The sequence below is a fragment of the Phyllobates terribilis genome, unplaced genomic scaffold, assembly GCF_046119375.1.
Source record: "Phyllobates terribilis strain yellow unplaced genomic scaffold, ASM4611937v1 Scaffold_3__8_contigs__length_932513732, whole genome shotgun sequence".
Classification (NCBI taxonomy): domain Eukaryota; kingdom Metazoa; phylum Chordata; class Amphibia; order Anura; family Dendrobatidae; genus Phyllobates; species Phyllobates terribilis.
The window spans coordinates 445,118,266-445,131,359 of NW_027362763.1; the positions used below are offsets into that span (position 1 = coordinate 445,118,266).

Below are 13,094 nucleotides of genomic sequence, written 5' to 3' on the forward strand. Positions count from 1 at the left end.
ACCTGGTGGAGGTTAGTATAGATGGACTAATAGAACAAGTCCCACACACTGCTACAAGCCGAAGCCGAAATATTTTTTCAGAGCTAGATGCAGATAAAAATTATTTTTAATTTGCAACCTGGTGGAGGTTAGTATAGATGGACTAATAGAACAAGTCCCACACACTGCTACAAGCCGAAGCCGATATATTTTTTCAGAGCTAGATGCAGATAAAAATTATTTTGAATTTGCAACCTGGTGGTGGTTAGTATAGATGGACTAATAGAACAAGTCCCACACACTGCTACAAGCCAGAGCCCAAATATTTTTTCAGAGCTAGATGCAGATAAAAATTATTTTGAATTTGCAACCTGGTGGAGGTTAGTATAGATGGACTAATAGAACAAGCCCCACACACTGCTACAAGCCGGAGCCCAAATATTTTTTCAGAGCTAGATGCAGATAAAAATTATTGTGAATTTGCAACCTGGTGGAGGTTAGTATAGATGGACTAATAGAATGATGCTATGCCCAAAAGGTTTTACTTCACTAGGTGCAGTAAAAAAATTTGTATTCTATACACAGGTGGTGTAGCTTGCAACACTGATAGGCTACTCCACTGACTAACACACACTGCCAGAGGCCAGAAAGGATTTTCTTTGCTAGATTTAGCCAAATGCTGTGAAAAAAAACTTGCACAGCATTGGCACAGACCTGCCTGGCAAAAAGTGATAGGAACTGATGTAACCTAGCCCTCAAAAGGACTGCAATTACAATTAGTCTTTACTCCAAACCTATCTATTTAAGAGCACAGACCTGCCTGATAAAAGTGATAGGAACTGATGTAACCTTGCCCTGAAAAGGACTGCAATTACAATTAGTCTTTACTCCCAACCTATCTATTTAAAAGCACAGACCTGCCTGATAAAAATAGTAGGAAATCATGTAACCTAGTCCTTAAAAGGACTGTAATCACAACTGTTCCCTACTCCCAAGCTATCTGTAGATTTGTGCGAAAATTGACTTGAAATTAACAAAGTATAGCGCACACAGCAACAGCGGTGCCATCTAACACGCAGCTGCAGCAGTGAGAAAATGGTGGCGACGGGTAAATGGCTGGGTCTTATAGGGCAAGGACATGTGACATACACTGCCAATGACACATGCCCTTGCTTGTGTGAAAAAAAGCAGTTCGCTCCGTGTGTGCGCTGCTGATAGGCTGACAGATTGCACCTCCCCACTGTAAATGCGGGAAAGAGAAAAAAAAATGGAGATCTTCATTATTTCTGCAGAGATCCATCCCCTGACCCTCTCCCCGCCCCGCTGTACACTCAAACTGCGTATTAACATTAATTTTCAGTATTACTGAGAAAAAATCCAGTTATGATTTTGGTGCACGAACAGTTATTGAACATAACCTCGAACAGCCGAATTTTTTTCAAAGTGTTCGTGTTCGCCGAACGGCTAGAACACCGCCCAAAACAGCTCGAATTTGAGATTGGCAAACAGTTCGAGTCGAACACCGCTCATCTCTAATCAGGACTGGCCAAATTGCTTCAAAAGTGCAGTGCCATCATTTGGGATGAATGCACCATGTCACACAAAAGGGCTCTGGAAGCAGTGGACAGACTGCTGCAAGACCTGCTTAGCAACAAATATATCATGGGAGGAGTAGTTGTTGTTTTGGCAGGTGACTTCCGCCAAATCTTGTTATTCCAAGATCAACCCCTGCAGACGAACTTAATGCCTGTCTCAAAGCATCGTACCTTTGGAGAAAAGTAAAGAAAATGTCACTGAACACAAACATGAGCGCCTATATGACAGGCGATGTTTCTGCTGGACTGTTTTTGAGCCAGCTGTTGACTATTGGGGATGGCAAGGAACCAGTTAGCTCAACCACTGGACAGATCACCTTCCCAAGCAACTTTTGTTGCATTGTGACTTCCATTGAGGAGTTGAAAGCAAAGATTTTTCCAAACATTCAACTCCACTTCAAAAATTCTGGCTGGCTGGGTTAAAGAGCTATTCTAGCTGCCCAAAATGACAGTGTCAACAAGATCAATCTTCAGATTCTAAATCTCCTTCCAGGTGTGTGCACAACCTACAAGTCAGTGGATACAGTAATAGACCCTGCTCAAGCATTATTTTATCCAACTGAGTTCCTCAATTCCTTGGAGCCACAAGGACTTCCTCCTCACAATCTCTTTCTAAAACCTTGAGCACCTATTCTGCTATTGAGAAATTTGTATCCACCAAAGCTGTGTAATGGAGCAAGACTCTTGATTAAGAACCTGTTTCCACATGTAATTGAGGCAACCATTTTGACAGGATGTGCCACAGGAGAAGATGTTTTCATTCCAACAATTCCTCTCATTCCATCTGATTTGCCTTTTGATTTTAAATGCCTCCAGTTTCCGGTTCGACTGGCATTTGCTATGTTCATCAACAAGGCTCAGGGACAGTCCTTGAATGTAGTTGGAATCGATTTACAATCTCCATGCTCTTCTCATGGTCAACTTTATGTGGCCTGTTCAAGAGTTGGGACAGCCAAAAATCTGTTCGTGTTTGCACCTGAAGGAAGAACTAAGAATGTCGTTTATCAAAAGGCTCTCGAATAAGGAGTAGAAGATTACTTCACATTACTTGGCCAATTTAGTTAAATCTGTGTGGAATATCTCTGGTGTTGAAATATATGTTGTGAAATGCTTCTATTAGCTTAGTTTTTGCCTTTTAATAATTACATTTCTATCTATTTGTTTTGTTGTTTTTGAGTGGAGAATAAATTTTTGTTAACACATTATATTTTGCTAACAGCAGTTATTAACCTGGGCGAAGCCGGATAGTATAGCTAGTATATATATATAAATATATATCAGAGCTAGACAGGCAGGAAATGTATGTGGAAGACTGCAGTGCATACAGCACAAGAGGCTCCATTCCAGTTTTGTCTGCTGCTGTTACAGATATTCCTAGAAATAACCCCAGGTATCAGGGGCCAGGGATAAATTTTTTTTTATCTTAATCCTGATTATGTGCTTAAAAAGCAATCCAGAGAACACAGTTTTTTTGCTCGAATTGCTTGTTGCCACTGCAGAATACAGCCAGATCCTTTCCATATTACAGCAATAAAAACCAGAAATTTGTAGTGAACGTGGAAAATATTGGCCTCCTTTTAAATTTTGTTGCACTGTGTCAGTGAAGTTATTGACACGTGGTCGCTGTGAAAAATAGTAACCTACGGGCCAGCTATTTAAAACTGGTTTTCCATAACACGTATCACATATAAGTTTTCACCAAATTCAGCCATTTCTGGCCTCCATTTCGATTTTGTTGCAGTGTGTCAGTGAAGTTATTGACATGAGGTCGCTGTGAAAAATAGTAACCTACAGGCCAGCTATTTAAAACTGTGGTTTTCCATCACACGTATCACATATCATTGCGGTTCAAATCCAGCCATTTGCAGTGAACGTGGAAAATATTGTCCTTCATTTAAAATGGGCATGGCGTGTGGCATGGGATGGGAAAGTGGACGTTATGGTGATGGTGCATGGAGAGGATGAGGCCCATGCCGTGGGCAAGCTGGAATTGTGCCACAACAAACACCCATATCTTGTCACTCGACCATCCTGTTCCAATTAATAGGGGACTGCAGAACACCACTATTGAACATAGAGCAGTGTGAAAAAGTTATTGGTTGGAATACAGATAATGCTTCCAGTCACTTAGCCACCACCACCACCACCCTGTCTTCCACATGGTTAAGTCTCAGTAGCCGTGAGTCTGGAATGCATATTCCTCACCCTGATCCTCCTTCGTCCCACCATGCCGAGTGCCGGAGATAACTGATCTCACACTTGGACACTCTGAAAAGCTGTTCACTTTTCCATTTATAGATTCGGGCCTCTCGTCGGTCCACTTTAAGTGGGGCAAGAGGAGATCGCATGTAGCAATGCCCAAATATTTGAGCAGCCACGGTCATACAAAACTGGGTGGGAAACTGTCACAAGAGGTGGACGATGATGAGACACAATTGCCAGAAAGTCAGGAGGAGGACCAGTGTGCGGAAGTGGAAAATGAGGTGGTGGACGATGAAGACACTGACCCAACCTGGCAAGGTGACATGCAGAGCGTGTACAGAAGCACACAGGGGGAGGGAGGCATAGCATCACAACAGGCAAGAACAAGCAGTATGGTGGCCGCAGACAGAAGGCGGGAAACCGTTCCCCGTAACATCAACACGACGGAAGTTGCCAGTACAACTGATAGGTCTTCCCGAATCTGGTTGTTTTTTAACTACTCTGCCGATAATCCCAAAAAGGCCATTTGCACCACCTGCAAGGCCAAAATCAGCAGGGGTAGCAAAACTACCAGCCTGACCACCACCAGAATGATCAGACACATGGCAGCAAAGCACCCTACTAAGTGGGCCGAACTCCAGGGTCCAGCAGCAATGTCTGCGGGTGACATCACTGTTTGTTCTGCTGTTGTGCATGAACACCAATCCCCTGTCCATGGCGCATGCCAAAATGCCTCCCACCCTTCACCTGTCGTTGAACACTCCCAACAAGCACCATCAGCAAGCACGTCCACCTCCTTGTCCCAGCGCAGCGTTCAGATGTCCCTACCCCAGTCCTTGTAATGCAAGCGCAAATACACAGCTAATGCACCACAAGCCACACTACTAAATTCACACATTTTGCGAATGCTTGTGCTCGAAATGTTGCCTTTTAGGCTCGTGGAGACAGAAGCTTTCCGCAACCTGATGGCGGCAGCAGTCCCTCTGTACTCGGTCTTAGCTGCCACTATTTCTGCTGCCCTCAACAACGCAGTTACTGGGAAAGTCCACCTAACCAAGGACACGTGGACAAGTGCTTGTGGGCAGGGAGGGCACATCTTGCTGATGGCACACTGGGCTAACATAGTGAAGTCGGGACCCAGTCAGACCTTGGAACGGAACATGTCCTCCCGACGCCGAGGATTGCGGGCCCTGGGTCAATCAGGGTTGCCCCCACATTCTACAGCTCCTGCACCTCCTCCTCCTTTTCTTCAGCATCCATCTCCGCATTGACCACATCAGTCGCAAGCTGGAACCACTGCAGCACTGCCTCGGCCAAGAGGCAACAGGCTGTGCTGAAGCTAATATGCTTAGGTGACAAACCACACAATGCTGAAGAGTTGCGGACTGCTCTGAAAGAGCAGGCAGATCTGTGGCTGACACCGATGACCCTACAGCCAGGCATAGTCGTGTGTGACAATGGCCGGAAACTGGTGGCAGCTCTGAGGCGAGGCAAGGTCACACACGTACCATGCCTGGCCCATGTGCTTAACCTCGTGGTTTAGCAGTTTCTCAAAACCTACCAGGATCTGCTGGATCTGCTTGTCAAAGTATGCCACCTGTGTGCCCATTTTAGAAAGTCAGCTACAGCTTCTGCCGCCCTTGCTGTGCTTCAGCAGCATTTACAACTTTCGGCTCACCGATTGGTGTGTGATATCCCCATGCATTGGAACTCTACATTGCAGATGTTGGGAAGGATTTATGGCAGTTATTAACTAGCAGCATCAACAAGGCCATCGGTATTCAGGTCAGACTACACACATAAAACCTCAGGAGTGGACATGGATGTCAGACATCTGTACCATCCTCCAAAACTTTGATGACTCCTTCAAGATGGTAAACGGCGATGAAGCCATAATTAGCATTACCATCCTGCTTCTCTGTCTTCTGAAACCCTCTCTGCTCTCAATCAAAGAGGATGCGTTGCAGGTGGAGCACAAAGAGAAGGAGCAAGGAACCATACAGGGTGATTCCACATAGCCCAGCCGCTCATCTCATCCCAACGTGAATTGGGTGACAATAAGGAAGAGGAGGAGAAGGAAGAAGAACAGGAGCTAGTTTCCTGCACTATAGACTGTACTACCTGCACAACTTTCATACTGTCTGTTCAGCGTGGATGGTGTGAGGAAGGGGAGGAGGAGGAAGAGGAGAAGGATAAGGAGGAGAGCATGGTCAGTCGTCCTCCTGGTGAGGACATGGAAGTCTTGCCTCTTTTCAAAAATGAGCAAGGGCTGGATTGGGCCAGACTTCTCAACACCACTGAATGATAGCAGTGTAACATAAACTTAAATACAGTGTCTTTTTTTGGGGAGGTCTAACTCTATTTCCATGTACCTCTGTCTTCATACCCAGACATGGGTATACGCTTCCTGATTTTGTCTATTTGCTCTTGTCCTCCTCCTTCTCTGCATCCTCATCCTCCACCACCATATCACCACCATATGTATCATACCAACATATCTACGTCTCTTGCAAGGGGCATTGGAGTGCCTCCAAATTTTCCACGCTCACTACAAATGCCTGAATTTAGAGTGAACTTATATGTGATCCGTGTGATGGACAAACTACAGTTTTAAATAGCTGGCCTGTAGGTAACAATTTTTAACAGTGCCAACCTCGTGTCAATAAGTTCACTGACACACTGCAACAAAATTTCAATGGAGGCCAGAAATGGCAATATTTTCAGCACAATTATATGTGATCCGTGTGATGGACAAACCACAGTTTTAAATAGCTGGCCTGTAGGTAACTATTTTTAACAGTGTCGACCTCGTGTCAATAAATTCACTGACACACTGCAACAAAATTTAAATGGAGGCCAGAAATGGCAATATTTTCAGAGCAATTATATGTGATCCATGTGACGGACAATCCACAGTTTTAAATAGCTGGATTTTTAGCACTGTAATATGGAAAGGACCAGGCTGTATTCTGCAGTGCCAACAAGCAAATGGCGCAGAAAAACAGTGTTCTCTGGATTGATTTTTAAGCAAATAATCAGAATTAAGATAAAAAAAAATATTCCTGTCCCCTGATACCTGGGGCTATTTCTACAAATATCTGTAAAAGCATCAACAGACAGAACTGGAATGGACCCTCTTGCTATGTGCACTGCAGTCTGCTATATACCCTGCCTGCCTGCCTAGCACTGATATCTCTGCAGCTGGATTAGTCCTCAGAAGGACTGTTAGTTGAGCTGGATATGTAGAGAATCTTGTAGAATACCTACACTTTCTAATAAACTACCGGATTTCTCCCTAGCTCAGCAGCACCTCTCCCTACACTGCCTGATTGTGGAGTAGACTGTGAGGAGCACGGCGGCGCCAGGTCTGATATAGACCTGATGACGCTGTGTGGCCAATCACTGTAATGCCACAACCAACATGGCTGCGGCATTACAGTGTGTGGCAGACAATCCCTGCATGTTCATTGGTGCTCTAAGTAGCGCCAAACATGCAGAGAGGGGTCCCAAGCTCCCGCTGAGTAACCCCGGACATACTCGGCGAGTGCCGAGCATCTCGAGCAGTGAGATGCTCAGGCGAGCACCGAGCAGTAGCGAGCATGCTTGCTCATCACTATTGGTATACTTACAATAACTAAGAAACAAGCAAATCTCTCCCAAGATGAACAGCACCTCTCCCTACACTGCCTGATTCGGAGTAGACTGTGACGAGCATGGTGGCACCAGGTCTGATATAGACCTGATGACACTGTGCGGCCAGCCAATCACTGTAATACCACAACCAACATTACTGCGACATTACAGTGTGTGGCAGACAATCCCTTCATGTTCATTGGCACTCTAGGGAGCGCCAAACATGTAGGGAGGGGACCCGAACTCCCGCCGAGTAACCCCCTGATATTCTTGGCGAAGGCCGAGCATCTCGAGCAGTGAGACACTCTGGCGAGCACCGAGCAGTAGCGAGCATGCTCGCACATCACTAGTCAAGAGTCTAGTACAAGAAGCTACACCTGACAGTCTCAAAACTTTACCCAAGGTCAACAACTCCAACTGGGAAAAGATTTATTAGAATTTAAGATTTAAGAATCTGAGCATATTTAACATTTATGACACTAAGCAGCCAGGTGTGAAGCAGTATCGGGTAATTCCTGCCACCAATGAATAGGATTCAGATTTCTATTCTATTCCAGAAGTCAATTTTCACTTGCAAATGTTAACAGAGGGGCTTTCTCCAAAGATGAGCAATCAATGATTCCCCTGAGGCCAGGGAAATTTACAAAGAAACCTTCAGTTCAAACTTGGCTATGTAGGATTAAAAATTTCCTTGTGAAAATGTGGCTACTACTTCTCTACTACAAGACAAGATGTGGATATTACTTGTCTTCAGACTTTTAGCAGCCTGGGAAAGGTCTCCTTCGATAAGTGGATTCTTAATGTTATCTGTATTTGCCTTGTCTGCACTTTAAAACAATTTCAATCTACAGTTGGATCAGCCTTTTTTCAAGCAGACAATTCACTGGATCGGATCCTCTCACTTGCATAGTAGGCGTTTATTTCTCTTTTACTTGTAGGATTGTGTGGTTGGGAAAGCCATGTTTCTTTGGTCATGAAATCAGTTGGGTCAGTCAGCCCATTTTCAATATAAAATTCCTCCACCAGTATCCAAAGCCAAAAATGTTTTGCTTGGAAAGTATCATAAAACTGAGATATGTATTTACTATAATGGTAGATTTGAAAGATGTTTTTCTTACAATTTATATTTTGTCAAAAACAGACAACTCTGAAGGTAGAAGAAAAGTTAGTTCCTCTGGTATTTCATGCCATTTCACAGCTTCTCTTAGGACGTACAGACAATATTTTATTCACTAAGGCTAAGTTCCCACAATTCAGAAATGCTGCATATTTTTTCCGCTGCTCCCTGGCAGGAAAAACGCATGCGGATTTTACATGCGCTTTTCCTGCCAGGTAGAAGCATTTGTCAAGCGTTTTTGCATGCATTTCGGAATGCGGGTTATCAAGCGCTTTTCCAAACGATTTTAGCATCATTTGGAAAAGTGCTTGACAACTTGGTCACACTATATAAATCCATGCAACCGGCATGGATTTATATAGTGTGACTAAGTAATAGTTAAAAAAAAGAATAAAAATGGTAAAAAATAAAAAATAAAGATTATACTTACCTTCTGATGGCCCCCGGTGTTTTCTCTGTTGCGTCCGGTGTGTTGCATCGGTCGCGGTGATGTGAAAGGGCCACGATGACGTCATTGAGTCATGTGACAGATCACGCGACCGTCGACGTCAGCATGCCTCCCGCCATCATAGACACTCCTTTTGATGATGCTCCAGAGGTTCTCATGCTGCACATAACACATCGGCATCTCTGACTGCTATGGGCATAAAAGGGGACAAACTTATGGTGTGGCACCCATGCACCCCTGACCTCAACCCCATTGAGAACCTCTGGAGCATCATCAAAAGGAGTGTCTATGATGGCGGGAGGCAGTTCACATCTGAGCAACATCTCTGGGAGGGTATTCTGTCCTCATGCAAAACAATTAAAGCAGAAACCATCCAAAACCTGACAAATTCAATGGACGAGAGAGTTCAGAAGCTCCTTTCGAGCAAGGGGTCCTATGTGCAAATGTAACATCACCTAGAATAAAGTTTTGAGTTGAAAACTGTTTGATTTCAGTTTGTAATAACCTGCTAATGCTTATAATTTCAAAAATGACAAAAATGAGTTCTTTATTAAAATGAAAAGGTTGAAAACTCTGCTGTGCATAATAATTTGGAACATGCATTTTGAGTGCAGTTTGAGTTTTTATTTTTTTTTAAAATATACTGTTATCATAGGCAGTTTGTACAAAAACCTTTCAATTGTACTCTAATAGTTATTTGACTGGAAAATTACAATGACTGCAATTCATATAGGTAATTTGGGAAAATCTGAGAAAATATTATTTGCATAATAATTTGGAACACAGTGTATATTCCTTTCTTGGTGAACTCCAGCACACATCTGCAACATTGAGCTGCACTATCCTTTTTTTTTTTAATTGTACAGCAATTATGAAAGAAACAAGTGCACGTATTTGGTTAACAATCCTAAGCCCCAGTACAAACCTATGGAACCTGAATATAGTTGGTAAAAACTGAAGAGAATTTTCTCCCCCTTAACTGCTTCATAACCTTGCGATTTTCTGTTTTTGCGCTTTCGTTTTTTCCTCCCCTTCTTACAAGAGCCATAACTTTATTATTTTTCCATCAATATATCTGTATGAGTGCTTGTTTTTTGTGAGATGAGTTGTATTTTGGATGACACCATTGATTTTACCATATAGTGTACTGGAAAACGGGAAAAAAATCCAAGCTCTGTGAAATTGCAAATAAAAGTGCAATTCCACAATTGTTTTTGTTATTTTTTATTTACCATGTTCACTATATGTTAAAACTGACCTAGCAATATGATTCCTCAGGTGAGTACGAGTGCGCAGATACCAATTATGTATAGGTTCTTTTTAATTTATGTGATGAAAAAAAGCAAAAAATTTTTTACTTACAAATTTTGGATTTATGTTGACATTTTTCGAGATCTGGGGTTGGGTGAAGGTTTATTTTTTGCGGCTTGAGTGGACTTTTATTGATATCATTGGGGTAGATATTATGCTTTGATCGCCTCTTATTACATTTTATTGCAATGTTGTGGGGGCCAAAAAAACATAATTCTGGCATTTCGATTTTTTTTCTCTGGAATATATTTTGATAGATCAGACATTTCTAAAATCAGTGATACCAAATATGTGAATCTTTTATTTTTTATTGGTTTATTTACAATGGGGAAAAAGGACTTTGAACTTTTGAGGTTTTTTTATTTTTTAATATATTTTTAAATATTTTTTTTTCCCAATTTTTACTGACTTCAGTAGTCCCCTTAGGAGACTAAAAGCTGCTATCTTCAGCACTGCTATGTACAGTATAGCAACAATCACGATCTCCACGAGCTGTCATTCACAGGAAATACACAATGACAAGAACAAGGATCTTCTGCAGACCCCTGGCTGTCATGACAACCCATCAGCACCCCACGATCAAGTGACAGGTGCGCCGATGGGCGAGATTTGTAGCGCACTTTCAGCTGGCGCCGTTTAAATCTCGCTGTCAGTGATTCATAGTGGGGTTTAACAGGTTAACAGCCGTGGATGGAACACCGTTTCACCCGTGACTCTTAAAGGCATTTTATGGCTGATTAAATCAGCCATCAAGTGCGAGGGAAAGATGCAGGCTCAGCATCGGAGCCTGCATGAAAGGCAGAGACACAACCTTTGAAGTACCAGTATGACAAAGGTCGTGAAGGGGTTAAGGTGGGATGGGAGTCTCAAAATTCAAAATGCTTTACCCCTTATGGTTCTCTATTTGGATTCCTCCAGTGCATCAGCTGGTATTAATGTACCCATTTTGGATTTCAAAACACTAGGATTCAACTGATTACACTCAGACCAAATGTTCTGCTAGATATGACAAGGGATTGTTTTCTGTGCTCACAAATTCTACTTGAATTAAAGCTCTAATTGATTTTTCTCATTTTCATGTAACTTATAATGAGGGACAGATATAAATGTAATATTAAAAATATTACAATTAATTTTGCGGAAGGAGGGCCAGAATCAATGTGAAATATTAAAATTGGCTTTGAAATTCTTGATGTCTGCCTTAAACATCCTCCTTCCAAATTTCTCAGAGAATTCATATTATTTGAGATATTTTAAGGAGCTCTATGATTAGAGATGAGCGGTGTTCGACTTGAACTGTTCGCCAATCTCAAATTTGAGCTGTTTTGGGCGGTGTTCGAGCCGTTCGGCGAACACGAACGATTTGAAAAAAATTCGGCTGTTCGAGGTTATGTTCGATAACTGTTCGTGCACCAAAATCATAACTGGATTTTTTCTCAGTAATGATGAAAATTAATGTTAATACGCAGTTTGAGTGTACAGCGGGGCGGGGGGAGGGGCAGGGGATGGATCTCTGCAGGAATAATGAAGATCTCCATTTTTTTTTCTCTTTCCCGCATTTACAGTGGGGAGGTGCAATCTGTCAGCCTATCAGCAGCGCACACACGGAGCGAAGTGCTTTTTTTCACACAAGCAAGGGCATGTGTCATTGGCAGTGTATGTCACATGTCCTTGCCCTATAATACCCAGCCATTTTCCCCGTCGCCAAAATTTTCTCACTGCTGCAGCTGCGTGTTAGACGGCAAAGCTGTTGCTGTGTGCGCTATTCCTTGTTAATTTCAAGCCAATTTTCGCACAAATCTACGGATAGCTTGGGAGTAGGGAATAGTTGTGATTGCAGTCCTTTTAAGGACTAGGTTACAGCATTTTCTGCGACTTTTATCAGGCAGGTCTGTGCTCTTAAATAGATAGGTTGGGAGTAAAAACTAATTGTAATTGCAGTCCTTTTCAGGACTAAGTTAGATAGGTTCCTATCAGTTTTTGCCAGGCAGGTCTGTGCCAGTGCTGTGCAAGTTTTTTTCACAGCATTTGGCTAAATCTAGCAAAGCTAATCCTTTTTGGCCTATTGCAGAGTGTGTTAGTCAGTGGAGTAGCCTATCTGTGTTGCAAGCTACACCACCTGTCTATAGAATACCAATTTTTTTACTGCACTTAGTGAATTAAAACCTTTTGGGCATAGCATCATTCTATTAGTCCATCTATACTGACCTCCATAAGGTTGCAAATTGAATATAATTTTTTTCTGCATCTACCTCTAAAAAAATATTTGGGCTTCTAGCTGTGTGTGGGACTTGTTCTATTAGTCCATCTATACTGACCTCCATCAGGTTGCAAATTGAATATAATTTTTATCTGCATCTAGCTCTGAAAAATATTTGGCCTTCTAGCAGTGTGTGGGACTTGTTCTATTAGTCCATCTATACTGACCTCCATCAGGTTGCAAATTGAATCTAATATTTTTCTACATCTAGCTCTGAAAAAATATTTGGCCTTCTAGCAGTGTGTGGGACTTGTTCTATTAGTCCATCTATACTGACCTCCATCACGTTGCAAATTGAATATAATATTTTTCTGCATCTAGCTTTGAAAAAATATTTGACCTTCTAGCAGTGTGTGGGAATTGTTCTATTAGTCCATCTATACTGACCTCCATCAGGTTGCAAATTGAATATAATATTTTTGTGCATCTAGCTCAGAAAAAATATTTGGCCTTCTAGCAGTGTGTGGGACTTGTTCTATTAGTCCATCTATACTGACCTCCATCAGGTTGCAAATTGAATATAATTTTTTTCTACATCTACCTCTGAAA

At 42.3% G+C, this 13,094-nt stretch overlaps 1 pseudogene; it reads left to right on the top strand.

Moving 5' to 3' along the window:
• Window positions 1-13,094, top strand: part of LOC141258560 (uncharacterized) — a 113,005-nt pseudogene that overhangs the window by 12,059 nt on the left and 87,852 nt on the right.